The sequence below is a fragment of the Dipodomys merriami genome, unplaced genomic scaffold, assembly GCF_024711535.1.
Source record: "Dipodomys merriami isolate MVZ:Mamm:240054 unplaced genomic scaffold, mDipMer1.0.p SCAF_164, whole genome shotgun sequence".
Taxonomy (NCBI): Eukaryota; Metazoa; Chordata; class Mammalia; order Rodentia; family Heteromyidae; genus Dipodomys; species Dipodomys merriami.
Genome location: NW_027202982.1, coordinates 1,910,542 through 1,928,484, shown reverse-complemented (window position 1 = coordinate 1,928,484; position 17,943 = coordinate 1,910,542). Strand labels below are relative to the sequence as shown.

The 17,943-nt window shown below is 37.8% G+C and overlaps 1 pseudogene; it reads right to left on the bottom strand.

The window, feature by feature from the left end:
• Positions 1-662: 662 nt before the first annotated feature.
• Positions 663-4,348, bottom strand: LOC138828789 (CCA tRNA nucleotidyltransferase 1, mitochondrial pseudogene; annotated as a pseudogene).
• Positions 4,349-17,943: the final 13,595 nt, after the last annotated feature.

Sequence of the window (17,943 nt, the reverse complement as noted above, 5' to 3'; positions counted from 1 at the left end):
GAAATCCTTATGACAGACAAATAACAGCTCCATACCAAAACATAGATAGCTAGAACAAAGCCACTATGAATAAATGACACCCTGGAAATAACTGATAGGTGTTTTACATAGATTTGTCAACAATTATAGGTACAAGTTAATTTTGGAATTCAGGTAAAGAATGAAATTTATCAGTGTACAAAGTAACCTGTTTATTTCAATGCACATAATATTAAGCATCTTTTTTTTTTTGCTGTTTTACTTGAATCACACTCCAGCCTTTTGTTTATATTTTGCTTTTGAGACAGGGTTTCACTAACTGCCAACTAGCCTCAAACTAAGTTCCTTATTTCTCCACCTCATAAGTAGCTAGGATTACAGGAATATACCACCCAGAAAAATAGTTACATTTAAGATCAATCCTAGTTGTTCCCTATGTAAAACCATTTTTATTTGAAAAGTGTAGACAGTTAAGTCAGAACTTACTCCAAAAATATTCTAGGATTCTTTGATAAAATCAGATTGAGAGGTGGTAGACTCCATTTCAGTCAGTGCCTGAAATAGTTTCACAAAGCAAGAAGATTTTTCTTAATGGATTCTCTCTTAACTCTGCTGTAGCTTCTTAAATCTCATAGACAGGGAAAGATGACCAGTCTTACCCTTTTGAGAACCAGGTCTTCATTTTAGGTCTTCTTTATGTAACTTAGGAATTCCTCTTTTTCCATTTGGCAGCCACTTTTTTTCCCACTGTACTTGCAGTTGCTGTAACACAGCACCAATTTCCTTCCTGGAAGAAATGCCAACTTTTCTAATGTCAGGTCCGCTCAAAGGGAAGGGGGCAGGGACCACTTCTGCATCTGCGTGAGGAGACTGCGTTCACCCTGGTACTTCAGCAGCTCACATACTCTGGCATTTGCATCTGGCTCTCTGGAATCTACAATGAAGTTTTGATAGGGTTTCAATGGTTTTGAACGATCTGATGCTTTAACTAAGTCTTTCCTATTTTTAACTCTAAATAAGCCAATGTTTTTCCTCTTCTTGTGAAATCTTCAACTTCAAATCCCATTTTGTGACATCATCTTGTACTTTCCGCAGTGAGGCCAAGATGGTCCTTCGCTTTGCTGAGCAAGTATCAACATTTTCACTGACTTCACTATATTCTTATAAACTTGCAATTGTGGGTAAACCTTTATGAGGAGCCATATCAAGATCATAGATCAGGTGAAATAAGTCGTTTACACATTTACTAACAAGAATTTTTTTCAGTTCTACCCAAATGCACTCTCCTGATAGTCCAGCCAAGCCTTTTGCATTTTCTGCGATTGCTTCCAAAGTCTCAGCATCATGTTTACCAGGTTTGTACACAATTCTGCCATCAAACCTGAAGTAGCTTAAAATCCGAAGTTAATCTTCTTGTATTCTTTGATGTGTTTGTCATACAAACCGTAACTTTCTTATTTTTTAAAAAACTTCATAGCCATTAAAGTAAACGAGTCAATAACCATCAAGGCCTAGAAACATGGAGTTTATAGTGAGGTCTCTGTGTTCGGCATCCTTCTGCTGGACAGTTGTGAATTCTACCTAGGCATGTCTTCTGTCAGTTGTGACATCTATCCAGTGTGGTAATTTCAAAATTGCCTTCACGAAGCATAGCCATGATGGTTCCCTGCTTCTCTCCTTTGTTGGTCATCTGAATGCCACCTGACAGAAATATCTCCTTTATTTTGGTTGGGGTGGCCAAATCGACATCTTGAAGTTTCAACCCATTTGGCAGATCCCTCACCGCTCCTCTTGCTGTTCTCAGCTCTTGATTCTCTTCCCCTAATAATTCTGTCAGACTCTTCAATCCTCCCATTAAATGGGACTGGAATCCTGGAGATTGCCGCTTCAAGACAGAGCCTTCTCTAGCCTTCGTCCTGTCCTGCCTGCCCAGGACCTAGCAGCCTCTGCATCCGGAGAAGTGGCCACACACATCTGCCAGTTGGGCACGTGGGCACATCGACCACACTTCCCTGCGTGCCCACCACACTTCCATGCGCACCCTCCACACCTCCCTGCGCGCCTTCCACACTTCCCTGCGTGCCCACCACCCTTCCCTGTGTGCCTACCACACTTCCCTGCGCACCCACCACACTTCCCTGCAGGTGGGGATGAGATGTGATTTTATTCATCAACTGCCAGATGCTCACTTCCTTGTCTAGAGGTGGCTCAACCCCAGCCAAGCAAGAGGGCCAGGCCTTGAGTTCAAGCCCCACTCGCATCAAACATCAAGTAAAAAGAAAAAAAGTACATTTTCCTATCACTCTCGAAGTGCAGACTTTGGGGTGCCTTGGGGGGAGTAGGAGGGGAGCAGGACTCCAGAGAATAAACTAGATCTCCAAATCATTGCAGTCACCCCGCCTGGACCCAGAAGTCCTGCCCCCCCCCCCAAAGAGACCTCACCGCACACAGGGGGCCCTGAGACAACCCTGGATCTGAGGATGCCACCCACCCATCTCAATGGGGGCAGGTGCTGGGGGAGTGGGAAGGCCCCCTCCCACCACGTGGATCAGGCAGATCTGACTCCCAATTGCTCAGAAACCCGTCCTGGGCCCAACCCGCATGGTGCCCAGTGGACCCCTGCTCCCCCCTTTCCTCTGTGAGAAAAACCCTCGGGCCAAGTGCCAGGGGGCCTGCCAGGACCGGTCTCTTGCCCCGACCTCCTGGATCCCCCCCCCAAAGAGGCCGTGCATGGGGCACCAGGATGGGGGCCCACCGGCAAAGGCTTACCCCTGGACATCCTTGTCATTAGTCACTAGTCACTAGTCACAGAAGAGTAGACCTGGTACAGTCATATCCAGAACACTGCATCTGATAATAATTGTTACTCGCTTATGTTCCTAGGATAGTATATTCACTTACATTGGTGCTTAATAATTAATTATTATTGAGTAAGAAGAAAGTTTCACTCTTGCCTGTCTTTTGGATTAACATTTTTATTTAGTTTTAAATTGTGTACATCAGAGAAAATAGGCAATAATTACCTTTCTGAATCTGGCTTGTTTTGTTTAATAGAATCTTCAGTTCTACCCAGATATCTGCAAATGACATAATTCCTTTCTTTGTGAGCTAGTAATTTCGCATCGTGAATACGTGCCACACTTTCTATTTTTATTAGCATCAATTGGTTGCACACAGTGTTCTCATTTTGAGTTGCCAAGTACACATAGACAGTGCCTTGATTAGACTCATCCTTCCATCATCCTTCCTCATCTTCCTATACTCTTCCCAACATAGCCTCCACAAGCTTCATTTTCACCCAGCTGCAAAAAAAATATTTTGACTATATTCACCCTCCTTCATCCTCATTAACCCTCTTCATTCCCAAATAGTTCTCACACCCCAGACAGTATATGCTTCACTTTTCTAACATTCATTTTTGTTAAAGTACATATTAATTATTCAAAGGTGATTACCATTGCATTTCACAGTGTACATACTGTACTTTATGTGATTAATCCCTTTACTTACTCTTGTTTTTTTCCAGTGTTCTACCCTCTATTTATTCATAGCTTTCAGTGAGTTTGGTTTTATTATCTCACTAACAGGTGCAATTGTATTTTGGCACTGTTCACTTTCTAGCATTCTCTTTTCTCCTTCTCACTTTTAACATTTTCACAATTGCAACAGGATAATTTATACATGCACACACATATACACATATGTGTTAAGAAGTTAGTGTTTTTGTGGGATATTTTTTTGTCTTGGTACTGGGGCTTCAACTCAGAGCCTGGGTGCTGTGCCTGAGTTTTTTGCTCAGGAATAGTACTCTACCACCTTAACCACAACTTACTTCTAGCCTTTAGGTTGTTGATTATTGATAAGAGTCTTCTGGACTTTGTTGCTTAGGCTGGCTTTGAACCATGAGCCTCATATCTCAGTCACCTGAGTAACAGTAATTACAGGTGTGAGCTACTAGTGCCTTGCAAAAGACAAGATTTTTAAAAATTAAGCTTCTGAAAGAAATAGAAGGGAAGTTTATCTATTTAAACTCACTTTAGGATATTTTCACCTATTTTTCTCTGGATGATTTATGTTCAATTAGGAACAGTGTTTGATTTATATCAATTCAGAAGGCCAATGATATGTTCTGATAGCTTATATATAAAGTAAGAATAGTAAAGGTAGTCTAATACATCTGAACATTTTGTGGATGATCAGTGTTCATTATAATGGGACTGAACTTTGCTTCGAACCACCTGATATAAACCAGGCCTTCCAAATGCTGCATTATCCCTTTTAATTTTTTTCAGTTGTTTACCTTTCTGTTTCCTTTTCTGGAATTGTCTATTGCAGTGGGCTGCCTCACTTTGCCAAGTCTAAACTCCATAGGGTTAGAAGAGATTATATCTGCCTTCTGTCCTTAAAGCACACAGGAAACAAAGTCCTTCTGAAAAGTGCCTTCCAAAATTGTTTATATTTTTGGTGAATTTTTTTCTTTCCCTTACTAGATAGGTTGAATGCCCCAGGTAACCCTCTGACTGGATTTCTAATATTTACCACTTGTGGGACTTCTTTGGAGATGCATTTCCAAAACCAGTATCAAGGGATGTGTGGTACCCCAAATCTCCTGTGAAGTGATACTGTAAGAGGATCTTCAGGCTTTCTGGTTGTTGAAAGTCATTACTATTGATTGGCATGACTTCTATTTTCAGGTGGTATTGAGTTTTATGAATATGAATTTAACAACTTTTATACAACTTCAAGGGACCAGCCATTTTCCTTTGTAAAATAGTCCAGAGCTTTCAGACAGTGAAAAATCATCCAAAGGGATTAGCAGGTTTGAAAAGCAACATTTATTAGCTAACATGACTATTTGTTTTTCCACCCAGATTTCCTCTCCAAGAAAATTTATATCCATGCCTCTCTGACTGAAATATCTCCCATAACAAAACTGGATCGAATATGCAGCCAATCCATTGCTTTTGCCTTCTTAATAACTAAATTGGATTGACTAGGTTGTTGATCTCATTGATTGTGTAGAAATCCTTTAAGTTGGCTGGAAAGAGAAAAATAAAAAGCAATTAGGTTAGCAATTGTCTGAGTTTGTGATCACAGGAAAACATGAGTTGTGTTCTTTGCAGACTAACTTTGCCTTTATTGATGGACCTAATTGGGAAAGCTATTTCTTCTTTTTTTTTCCCTGAGAAAGGGGAATTGCATTACTGACAACAAAATACTTTTTTCTCTGAAAGGTTTTGTACTCTTTTGGATCTAGATTCTGAATCACAGTAAATCATCAGTTTTAAACTTTCCTTTCAGAGTAAAAAGAATAGATGCATTCTTGTCTAGGAAAATAAAAATTATTTTGGTCTCTAGCATACGAATAGAATAAAATCATCCTTAGGATTTAAAATCACTGAATTTCACTTTGTTGGAGTGTGAAGATATCATTATAACTAGTATTGTCCGTATATGCAGAGTTTAAATCCCTCCTTATTTAGGAAAATTTCTGGGGAATTCAGAAAATCAAATGATAGATATCTTAGACATTTCTGTTTCAAGATAAAGAATGGAGGAAAATTTATTATTGAGTAAACCAAGAAAAGATTTTAAAACCAGCTTAGTGTCCTTTCAATTAGGAATATTTCCCTTTGGTACTTGAGACTCAATCCAGGGCCTGGTACATGCCTCCAAACAAGCCCTCTTGCACGGAGTTATGTCCTTAGCTTTTAAAGCAGATTTAATAGTGAAGTTTTCTTCTCATTTTAAATATCTTTATTGTATTATCTAAAGGAGCTTTAGCTTTAAGATCTGTGCTATACCTTCTCTTTTTGTATTTTTTTTAAAAAATATTGTAAAGATGATGTACAGAGGGGTTACAGTTACATGTGTAAGGTAATGAATACATTTCCTATCGAGCATTGTTACCCCCTCTTTTTCTCCTACTATCCCTTCCCTCCCTGACCTCTCAAGTTCTAAAGTTCATTTCCAACATAGTGTCTTGTACATCTCATTGTTAAAATGTGTCAGCCTGTATCCTTGTTTCAGTATTTTATTATTTCCCTTCCCTTCCCCAACTTAGAAAAATGTATATACAAGATGCAGGGCACTGGAGTCAAATGAAGTGAAAACAGGGGTTATACCATGGGGGAAGAATATACAAAAGAAACAAAAAATCATATAGTACATTAAAAACATCAATGACAAAGATAAAACCTCTTGTGCCCTATCTTGTGGTTCACTTCACTTAACATCATCTTATATGGTCATATGTACATAGTTTTTAAGCTTTTCTCTTTATTTGATAAGATTATCCTAGATATATACTAGTTATCACAAATAAGGGAAACCATGGTAACTATATTACTTTGGGCCTGGCTTACTTCACTTAATATGATTTTTTCCAAGTCTTTCCATTTCCTAACAAATGGGGAGGTGTCATTCTTTCTGATGGAAGCATAGATTTCATATAGTTATATAGATAGATAGATATAGATTGATATACATAGATATATCTATATATATCACATTGTCTTGATCCATTCATCTGCTGAGAGGCATCTGGGTTGGTTCCATATCTTATCTATGGTGAATAATGCTGTGATAAACATAGTTGTGCTGGTATCTTTAGTATGGCCTTGTTTGTGATCATTTGGGTAAATGCCTAGATGGGGGAATGCTGAATCATAGGGGAGCTTTATGTATTGTCTTTTGAGGAACCTCTCTTCTGTTTTCCACAATGGTTGAACAAATTTACACTCCCCCCAACAGTGCAGTAGGGTTCCCTTTTGGCCACATCCCCTCCAGCATCTGTTGTTATTAGATTTCTTGATGATAGCCATTCTAACCGGGGTGAATCAGTTTTGCATAGGAAATGGGTCCCATTGTTGAAGGGCAGACACAAAATGATTAATCATATAAGATGATGTAGATTACCACCCCTTGGGCCACTACCTTTCCTGGGTCTTCTCTTGCTTTTGGTTTGGTAGCTGTGTTTGCTGCCTTCTGATTAGTATGTGCCTTGAGTCAGCCAACTTTATGCTACATTTGCTAATGGCTACCAAGCCTCTGTTATAAATTTTACTAATAAAAGTTGGAATTTTTGACAGTTGGCATTTAGAGACAGGAATACAAAGCTATCACCTTTCTTAAATTGGCCTTGGGCTATGAATAGTGGGTTCCATAAGTCTTAAAATGCATCATGTTTGAATTTCAGCACAAGCAGTAAGTGATGCTTCATGACTTTTGCCAAATGATTGTTTGTTGTGTGTCTCATGGAGTCATTGGCCTTTATTTAACCACTGCTCAGGAGAAAATCACATACTCTGCAATATAGGGGTTCATCTGGTGATCACCCTTGTAGAGAAGATGTCCTGGCATGCAACACTGAGCTCTACGTTCCAAAAGCTGATGGTTGACTAGGGTTGTGATTACTTCCACTACTGCTGCCTGTGCCTCTATCAGAAGGAACAATCATGGTGTCCAGGGCTTTGGGAGAATACTGCTATATACTGGATCTTGTGAAAAGCAGCCCCACGAGCTTTACTCCATGACTATAAAAGTATCTGGAGAGACTGTTGCCCTGTTGAGTATCTATAAAATGGGCTGCAAGAGACTGGATTCAGTTGAATGTTTCAACTTAAAATATGATGAATTAATTCAAGCAATGAATGCTTAGGGTCTCTGAGTTCATTTTTTGTAACTGAAGAGTATAGGAAGGATCACTTTATATGATCCTTTGTCATATAGTTTCAGAAGTTTCTGTCCATAGTCAGCTGTGGCCTTGAGATAAGGCAAATCTACCAGGAGCACCTGGTAGAAAGTTTGTAAAACTCCAGCTCAACAGAAAGAACCTGAGTGTGCTGGGTTCTCCTGTCATTCCAGCTACAACAGAGAAGCCTAAAACAGATGGATCACAGTCCAGGAATGTTGCCTGGATAGGAAGCCAGACTTTATGTAAAAAATATCAGTACAAGAAAAGAACTGGAGTCATCAGTTAGCAGTAGAGCACTTGCCTAGTAAGCTCCAGGTCAAGCTCAACCCCAGAACTGCCAGAAAAAAAACAACTAACAAACAGGAAAACAACAAATAATACTGTTAATGGGAAAGTAATATGAACAGATGAAGCACAAATGGCCAATTAATATATGAAAAAATACTACATTTGTACTCATCAGAGAAATGCAAATCTCACTACATTGAGATTCTATCACATTCCAGTGAGAAAGGCAAAAAATACTGATGACATTGTGGGGGATTGGGGTGAGAGGAGGCAGTAAAAGGGAAACTTCTTACACAATGAGTGGGGATGTAAATTAGTGTAGCCACTATAGAAGTGTAAATTGAGGTTCCTCAAAAACAGAATCAACATATGACTCAACTATACCACTGTTGGGCATATACCTAAAAGAATGTAAGTCTGCAAACAATAGAGATACCTGTGTTATATTAAAAAAAAAACCATGCTGTAGAATCCGCCTAGGTAACAATAAACCAAGGAATAGATAAAGGAACTGTAATATATATTCAAATATAATTGTATTCAGTCATAAAGAAAAATGAAATCTGTTTTTGCAGGAAAATGGTTGGAATTGGAGATGATTATATTAAGTAAAATAAGCCATGCTCAGAAAGATGAATATCATATTTTCTATTATATGTGGAATCCAGATTTAAAAGACAAAATGAAAACTCAGGTGGATTATTAGGAAAGAGGAAGTGGTACAGCTTAAAAGGATGAGGAAGACAAGGCAGGGGAATAGGGCAGGTAAACAGTATAAAATGTATTTGCATATAGAAATATATAAACAGACACATGTATATACACATGTTTACATACATATATCCTAAAAGATAATAAAAAGCATTTTATTTTTATAAAACGTACACCAAGAATTTTTTAAAGGGATATAAGTGTTAGCTTTTGTGTTAAAACTTTGGTACTGCCCCAAATCTTTTTTTTTCTTAAGAGCTAAAAGTGCTGATGTCAGGGTGTCACATTTAGGGAAGGAAATGTAAAGTGGAAGCCAGAAAGTCAGAGAGATTTGCAGGTCTTAAAAATTGAAGTTGGAATGAGGGATGATAAGCCAAGGAAGGCTAGCAGCTTCTAGAAGCAGGAAACTATAAGGAAAGAGGTTTTCCATAAAAATCTCCCAAAAGAACAAACACTTTGAATATCTTGATTTTTAGTTCAGTGAAACTGATTTTGGACTTAGAACTACATGTTAACAGATTTGTGGAGGTTTCTAGCCACCAAGTGTGTGGTAATTTGTTATAGCAGCAATAGGAAATGAATACCAAAAAGCAGTCTGATCACATCTGAAAAGCCACACGACTAGACTACTACTGGCTTCCTGCTGCAGACTTGATCAAGCACCCCAATAACTTACACAACCAGATCTAATTCAACGAAAGGAGAAATGTCACATTTCCATTGTCCCCCAATCAACAATTGGAACGGTAATGAAGTATCTCACTATCACTGCACTTTTTTCTCCCTTGTCTGAAGTGTGGCAAAGGCAACAAAAAACACCCCTGAACCAGTCAGCTTTCTGGACTTTAGGTAGAAAATTTCCCCCTTGCTCTACTTTTAAGCACAATAAAAACTCAAACTATGCACCTTTCCCTTGCTAAAGCTGCCCTGTTCATGACCAGCTGCCCTCTTCTCCCAAAAGGTCTCAGCATGTCTGATCAGCTTTTCATGTCCAAGGGTAAGTTGTGGAGTTATCCATTCCATCATCCTAACCCATCCAAAGGGGGCCAGAGAACACAAGAGCATCTCAGCTGACCAAGTAAAATCCTGTGGCACATTGTTAGAAGCATTTTGTCAAATGATTTCTTTAAGAGGCTGGAAATTTACATTAAACTAAGCCAGGACTTTTAAGGTGTTTCAGTGTATCCTCTCAGGCTCCTTCCAAAGGGTTTTACCTTTGTCATGAAGATTTGAAGACTGGGAAGTACTATGCCAAGATAACTTGGTTTCAAACCCAGGATTGTATGATAATCAAGGAAGATCAGGATATCACACAGATGATGTCAAGGAGCCTGCTTCAGAAAAATTGGCCTAGATTTGTGGGGCACAAGGGCCATCTTGGATGATACTCAAAAATGATCCAACATAAACTTTACATGTCAAGTAGACAAACTTGGGGCTCAAAGTATTTTTAAGTTTAACATCCTAAAAGAAAATTAAAAATTTCCCCTTTTCCTGCCACATTTTCTGTAGCATCAAAATGAATAAAAGTAGAAAAATTTCAAGTATGTGAGGAAATCTGTGTATGTTTGTGGGACTGTGATGGTGATGTGTGTGGATGTGTGTGTGTGTGTGTGTGTGTGTGTGTGTGTTTGTGAGAGAGAGAGAGCATGAGAGAGAGAGAGAGAACAGCAGGCTGTTAAAAGAGGAGAGAGAAAATTGTGCTTAAATAAAAATAAAAATGGTGAAATTTTATTGTAGGACATAAAGGTTCTGAACATACCAGCTAGGATGCCTTTTCCAAACTAAAAGTAAACATTTTCATAATACATTTTATATTCTTAAAGTCATTTGGTGGTATTTGCCTTTTTTGGAAGCTTGGTTGAAAGCGCAATTCATGTTAGAAATATAGATAGTAGAAAACCTGGAGGGAAATTTGGGCTCTACTGCAGGACGCTGTCCCTGTCAAAGCCTGCATCTTCTTTAAACCTGGGGAACATGTCTGCAGGTGGTGCATGACAGACCCTTCCTACTTGTGTCGACTAAAAGAATCTAGACAAAGGGAATATATGTGTTCTCCCTGATCCCTAAGAAACTTATCATTGCTTTAAAACATTCCTTCTGTCATGACTTCATGACAGTCCTAACTGGAATGCAGATAAAGGAGAAATGAAGGCTGGATAGAAAATCCTTTCAAATTGCTCATCACTTGTGTTTGAGAAAACTTCTACTGACTTCTAGTGATCTTGACTCCTAAAGAGTCAAGTCTACTCACATGCACAGTTAATTCAATTTAAAATATACTTATTGAATGCCAGGTACCATGCTATGTTTGGAGAATGTCCAGATCACTAAGAAATGTTCACAATGTCAATGCTGTCATAAAGTAATGAAACAGAGGTGCAAATAGATGACCTTACACAATAGCATAAATTCTAGCATAGACTGAACTATGCAGAGATTTACGAATAAAAAACTCTGAAACAAGTTAGTATCCATCAATACAACTGACACCATAGGAAGTCTCAACCACACTAATTGCTTGGAAGAGAAAAGATTTTGTTATTACCCCAGTTTTTAATTGCTGTATATAGATTCAATCTGACTCAACTTCTGGGTAGGATAAAATTCCATAAGCAAAAATATTTTTCAAATGCTCCACTTTTTCTGTTGGAACTTAGCGTGCTTCATTTATTTCTCAGTAATTTCAGTTAATTGCTTATGGAATGTCTTGAAAAATAAAAACAACAGAGCTGAAGATCAAGCAAGTTGTCACCCCCTCCCTGTTTTTTCTAATTCCAGTGGAGAATGTGTACAATTTCCCAGAAAATCCATGCTAATAAGGAAGGACATTTTTTAGAATGTTTTCTTTGGCTTAGTCTATTGGAGATAACATTTAGTTGGACTGTTTTTGGGATTTCCTTTACATACAACTCTGGTAATTGAGATATGTTAGTCCTCCAAAGATCAGCTTCACTGTGGGTATGTTAACATAAGGCCTCGCCAATTGGAAAGTCTATGTATTGATTGTATTGGCTTGTACATAGACTAATACCATTTGCATTGGGAATGAAATGAATGTAGTTTAACCAGAACAAAGAGTACACAGGTGCATCTCTGTTTTGTGACCAGTGATGAGTTTTTCATATATCCAGTCACTTGCTGCCACTATTGTTTTTTATTGTGGAAACAATACTTATTTTTCCTTCTTTGCTTTTGTTATGTTTATTAAACCTGATATTCCTATAACTAGGGATATTGATGCGGAAAAACTATTGGTTTGTTTGTTGAGAAAACATAAATTTCCAAAAAGAAAGCCTATGCATTTTTTTTTATTAAAAATAGTGCTTTTACAACAGCAGCATAATCTGCAGATGGTGCAGCTGATATGGCTATCTGGTTGGTTGTTAAAGAGTTTATTCTACATTAAATTGACTCCTGAGGGCTGCATCTTTCAGTGCCTTTATGACCACCAACCTTTCTTATTGAGAAGGTCAATAGGCCTGATATGAAGTCCTGTAAATCATCAAGTCCTCACTCTTTCTGCAATATCTAATATACCTCAGACCCTATGCCTTAAAAATTATAAACCACAGCACATACTGTATATCAACCAAATAAATCAGCTGCTATAAATATAGGTTTTCTTTTGGTTCTGGACAGATTCATCCCAGTGCATTTTACAAGCTTTAAATGCTTTTAGCTTGATAGGCAAGACCTCCTTTTCTATTTGAGTATCAGAGAGTTGAATACAGTCTATTTTCAATACTTCATATGCACAATTGACCCCACAGCACTCAAAATGGCTCCTGGAAATTGTAAAGAACAGAAATACAAGACAATAAATGTACTACTAACCACCATTTTGATGTGGATGATGACAAATGCTGAACATTTTTGGATTGTAGGAGAGGGGAAGATGAGAACTGTAAGAAATGGTATCCTGGCATTGAGTTTCTTTTTCACCTGGATGTTTATATATGGTGTAAAGAATCCATACTCTCTTTTCTCTGGGTAGTGCCTGGACTATTCTGTCCTCATTTGCTAGAGAAACTGGTTATTCGTTGAAATCTTTTAACACAGTATCAGAATAAAATAGATGCTTGGAAAAAAAATATAGATGATGGGAATAGGAATGTAGATCAGTGGTAAAATAAAAAACCTGGGATTCCATCCCCTGCACTAAAATGTGTGTGTGTGTGTGTGTGTGTGTGTGTGTGTGTGTGTGTGTGTGTGTGTGTATGTGTGTGTGTGAATAAATTAATTATCAGCATTAACTCGTTCTTAGTTCTTTGCGATTTCTTTGTTCTCTTATTGATTGAATAGTTAAAAGAAATTCTATATCATTCTTATGGCATTGTAATTCCTATCCAAACTTTTTCCAAGATAGTGTGCTCTGAGTGACCTTCTTTTGTTTGTTTGAGTATTATAAATTCAATTTTAAAGCTAGAAACGTAGTAACTCTGCTTACTGGATGCAAATAAAGAAACTAGGAAACATCAGAATTGCATAGAATAGCTATAGATCTTCAGAAGGCAAGGACTGTGATCCTAATTCTACTATAGACTAAGTATACGCCTTTTCTTTGGATTAAATATGTCTCGCTCTGTCTCTTTATATATATATATATATATATATATATATATAGAGAGAGAGAGAGAGAGAGAGAGAGAGAGAGAGAGAAAGAGATACAGAGATAGATATAGATAGATATCTATATTTATACAGATAGATATAGATATAGATAAAGATCTATCTGTATCTATCTATCTATATCTATCTATTTATCTATCTAACTATCTATCAATCTATCTATCTATCTATCTATCTATATATATATATATATATATATAGAGAGAGAGAGAGAGAGAGAGAGAGAGTGCAAGGTATTTCACTTCTTTACAGCGACAATCAGAGCCTTACACTCTCACTTAGCTTTTTCCCCTAAGACTAGTACTCTACCACTTGAGCCATGTCTTCACTTCCAGCTTTTTGGTATTAATGGGACATAAGGGTCTTCTGGACTTTCTTGATGGAGCTGGTTAAGATCCTCAGATCTTAACCTCCTGAGTAGCTAGGATTAAAGATAGGAGCCACAAGCATCCAGGTACATTAAATTTCTTAAACTTAGCTAAACCTACTTATTTTCAGATTCTATGTTTGTGAAGTTGCCCCTTTCTCAAATTTCTGTGTAACCTCTAAATTAATATCTATGGTGCTCTCATGGCTATTTGTGGACATAGGAGAGAGAAAACTATGATCTACCAGAAACATACATTTCTAGATGAGATTGAGCATGACGACACTCAGCCTTTTTGCTTGAGCTCTTATTCCACAAGCACCAGTTTTCTCAATGCCATAATTTTTGAATATTTCTTCTCTTTACCAGTGATTCCATGATTAAAATAGCCCCCCCCAAGTGTAGTGCTGAAGTATTGTTTTGTGTCTCTAAAGATGTTACATGCCCCCTGAAAAAATGTGAGATTAGTTTAAGATGCACACGAGTTTTACTTGGTGGCAGATTAGTTTAATCTGCACAGTAGTTAATTAATCAACAATATTCATAAAGTAAGGTATTTCTAAACAGAAACACATACAACAAAGATGTATAGTATTGATTGACAAAAACATGAGCAGAGGCTCTCAGGAATGTAATCCTGAATTTTTCCTAGGAGTGATTTTTTTCATGGAGACTTTATAGAACTGATCTACTGCCAACAAATTGGACTCTGTCATTGTGTTTTATTTTTACAGTACTTTATTAGCTCATCTCACAACTGTGAAGCATCACAACTAAATGAAGAAAACATATGCATTCCGTGCATTTAAGTACAAAAACTTTGATAAACCAAAAGTCTTATACATGTTCAGAAAGGTGTAAGAACAAAAGTCAAGGAAGTGTTCAGCAGGGTTAGTCTGAAGCCTCAAGAAGCCAGATCTTTAAAGCTTCCCTACATGCGTAAAGAAGCCCCCATCTCTCCATAGCCCAGTGGCTACTTGCTTCCACCTTTTGAATCCCCTGTTTCTTCTTACCTATATAGAACCAACCTGGAACTGTACAAGGAAGAGATTCTGAAATATCAGTTCTCATCTTCTCCCATTAGACGTTAAAAAAGGAGGTGGTGAATATCTCTATACAAAGATTAATCTAGAAAAGGCATTAGTAGTAGTAATGAGTAAAAAGAAAATTATTGTTTTGCCACAGCAATAACAGAATATGGTGTGGCAGAAGGCAAGGTTCTGTTTTTTTTTTTTAATGCTAGCTACCATCACAAATTCAGTGCTTCTTTATGGAGATTCTTCTCTAAACACAAGAATAGATCCTTCAGGGCACAGGTCAGGATTTGCAAGAGCCAAGCTAGTTCTCCTTCTACACTTTTCTGGTGGTGTCTCATTTTCCATGGTCTCCAAACACAAGAAGGTGCCACAGAAGCTTCTTTGCTCAGACAGTAGAGTGAATTGACCCTTTGCTCCCTTCTTAGTGACAATTGGGCCCCATTTCTGTCCTGAGCGTGATGCCTGTGGAGAGAATCAGCAAGGACCATTTGCTCTCCTGAGAGTAGTCAGGATATACCAAAGTATCTGCCTTGATCAATACTTTATTCCACATACTTATTTGAATTTAAAATGGAAGACATGTTAGGGTTAGTGATGATGGAGACACTAGAGAGGGAGGGTTATTGTGAGTGGATAAAGCTTTGGACTGAGAATGATCAGGGCTGTGTTCTAGTTTCAGCTTTGAAAACTAATGTTAAAAAACCCACATGTTTTAAAAACAGAAATTGAAGTCCTGAAAGATGTTCTCTGGGGGATTTTGAATATTGCTTCTGAAAGATCACTTAATCCCATGGTTTGACTGTAGTTTATAATTCTACACTTTTCTTAAAAAAATAAGAAAGCTTTAAGGAAAACTTCCTCGGAGAAAGTAAGCAGGGATGGGATTTCCCCCGCACACACCCACATAGCCTTTTGGTATTTGTAGTAAGCTGTTAGATTCTGGCATAAATGAAACTTTGTTCAAATTTTAATTTTAAAAATTTTTAATTATTTCCAAAATTGGTGAGTGACTAGAAATGGTTTCCCCTGAGATTTCCTCCCTTAATTTAAAACTGTTTCAGAATTTAGAAGGAGAGCTCTACATCACTTGTGTGTTAAAAGTTCAATATGTGTTCACACCAGGTGTGCAGCCATGAGAAGTGTTGAGTTGGGCCTCATTCTTCCCATCATTCAGATGAAGGGCCACTGATCCCAGTACTTTCTCTTACAGGTTCCTAACTGGCTTCCTCTCATGGCTGATTATGTTTTTTTTAAATAGTTATCATCTATATATACTTATGTAAAGCTCTGTTTTAGAAAGGCTTCAGCATAGCTGATGAAAAGCAGTCAATCTGATTTCCATACTCTTATAAGGAATGGTAAAAGCAGCCTAGGAAGTGTTGACTATTTATGGAAAACAAAAGCTCTAAATTCTTTGACTTTCCAGACTTATCCTTTAATAGAAACTAATGCTGGAAATAGAAGTCAGCCCGTTAGCTAGAAACAATTCAAGGATTGAATTCAATAAAAACTCTCCTGGGTTTCTACATGAACACTATTGAATTTGGCTGCAAATGAGCAAAAAGCACCTTCAGATATGTTTTCTTTATCCTTCCCCATTGTAGAGTCCTTGATTTAGTTTATTAGACAATAATGGATCTCCACTGACTTACCCAACTGGTATGTTTAAATACCTATTTCATTTAAAGATAGGTATTCAAATGCCTATTTCATTAAAAATATGTACAAAAAAGAATATAACAGCTTGTTCAACCATCCTTCTTAATAGCTCCTTTGGAGTCTCTCTGTGCTCTCAGCTAAATCCAAACTTGCAGAATTTCATTACGAGAGAGTATTGAGTCAATTCAATTACCTTGGAATTTGTAGTGGTCTGTCATGTTATAGTTTCACCCAAGGGAACTACAAAATGCATTCATTTAAATTTTGCTAAATCCACACAAGACTTATCTTGATTGAGGAAATTTTGGAAGTGGGATCTGATCTGTTCTTTACTTTCTTAAATTGAGGCATAACATATGCATGTAATAAGAGAGTACACTCATGTTAAGTATATAGTTCAGTGATGTTCTACGTATGCAGACAACCATAACAATCACTCTGATGAAGATAGAGAGCCTTTCTAGCACCCCACAAGGTTTCCTGTGCTTTTAATCCAGTCAATACTCCCACCCCAGAGGTAAGGAATATAGGTAGAAGAATGACTTCTATCATGTTTGATTAGGTTCCGTTTGCCTGATCTTCAGCTTCATATAAATAGATCCTCTGCTATAGGCCCTGTGGCTTTCTCCCTCTCTCAGTATAAAATCTGTGAGATTCATCCACAATATTTCATATAGCAGCTTCTTTCCTTTTATTTCTGTTTAGTATCCTAGTATATGAATATATGAGAGCCCGTCTACCCAGGCCCTCGTTATAGGAGTTTTAGATAGTTTCCAGGAGGAGTTATTGTGAATTAAGGTTGCTATATGCACACTCTTCCCTTGAATGAAGGCTTGAGTGTAGAAAGCTAAGGCAGGCACAGTGTTAGATTTCCAAACAGTGCCAGCTTTCTAGTGTAATGTTCTAGTAAACTGACTGTAAGAGAGTTCAAATTGTTCCTCACTCTCACCAACATTTGATATTGCCAATCCCTTTTGGTAAGTATAGCGAGCATGGTGAGGAATTGTGGTTTAACTCTGAATTTCTTTCAGGAAATATTTCCCTGGTAAGAATGTTCTTTAGTTTATCTCCATATCCATTGGCCATTTTAGCATCGTGTGTGTGTGTGTGTGTGTGTGTGTGTGTGTGTGTGTGTGTGTGTGTTGTTGTTGTTGTTGCTGTTTTGTCAGTTGTGGGGCTTTGAACAATGTCTCAGGGCCTGAACTTTTTTGCACTAGACAAGTGCTCCATTTCCAGTTTTTGAGTGGTTATTGAAGGTACGTTCTCATGGGGACTTTTCTGCCTGCGCTGGCTTTGTACCACAATCCTCAGATCTCAGTCTCATGAATAGTTAGGATTATAGATGTGAGCCACCATCACCTGGCTTTTTAGAATCTTAAATATTTTTATTGTTTTTATGGTGATGTACAGAGGAGTTAACAGTTACCTAAGTCAGGTAGAGTACAACTCTATTTGGACAGTGTCTTACCCCTTAGCGTGTGTGTGTGTGTGTGTGTGTGTGTGTGTGTGTGTGTGTGTGTGTGTGTGTGTGTGTGTCTGTGTGTGTGTGTGTGTGTCTGTGTTTTATTGGTCCT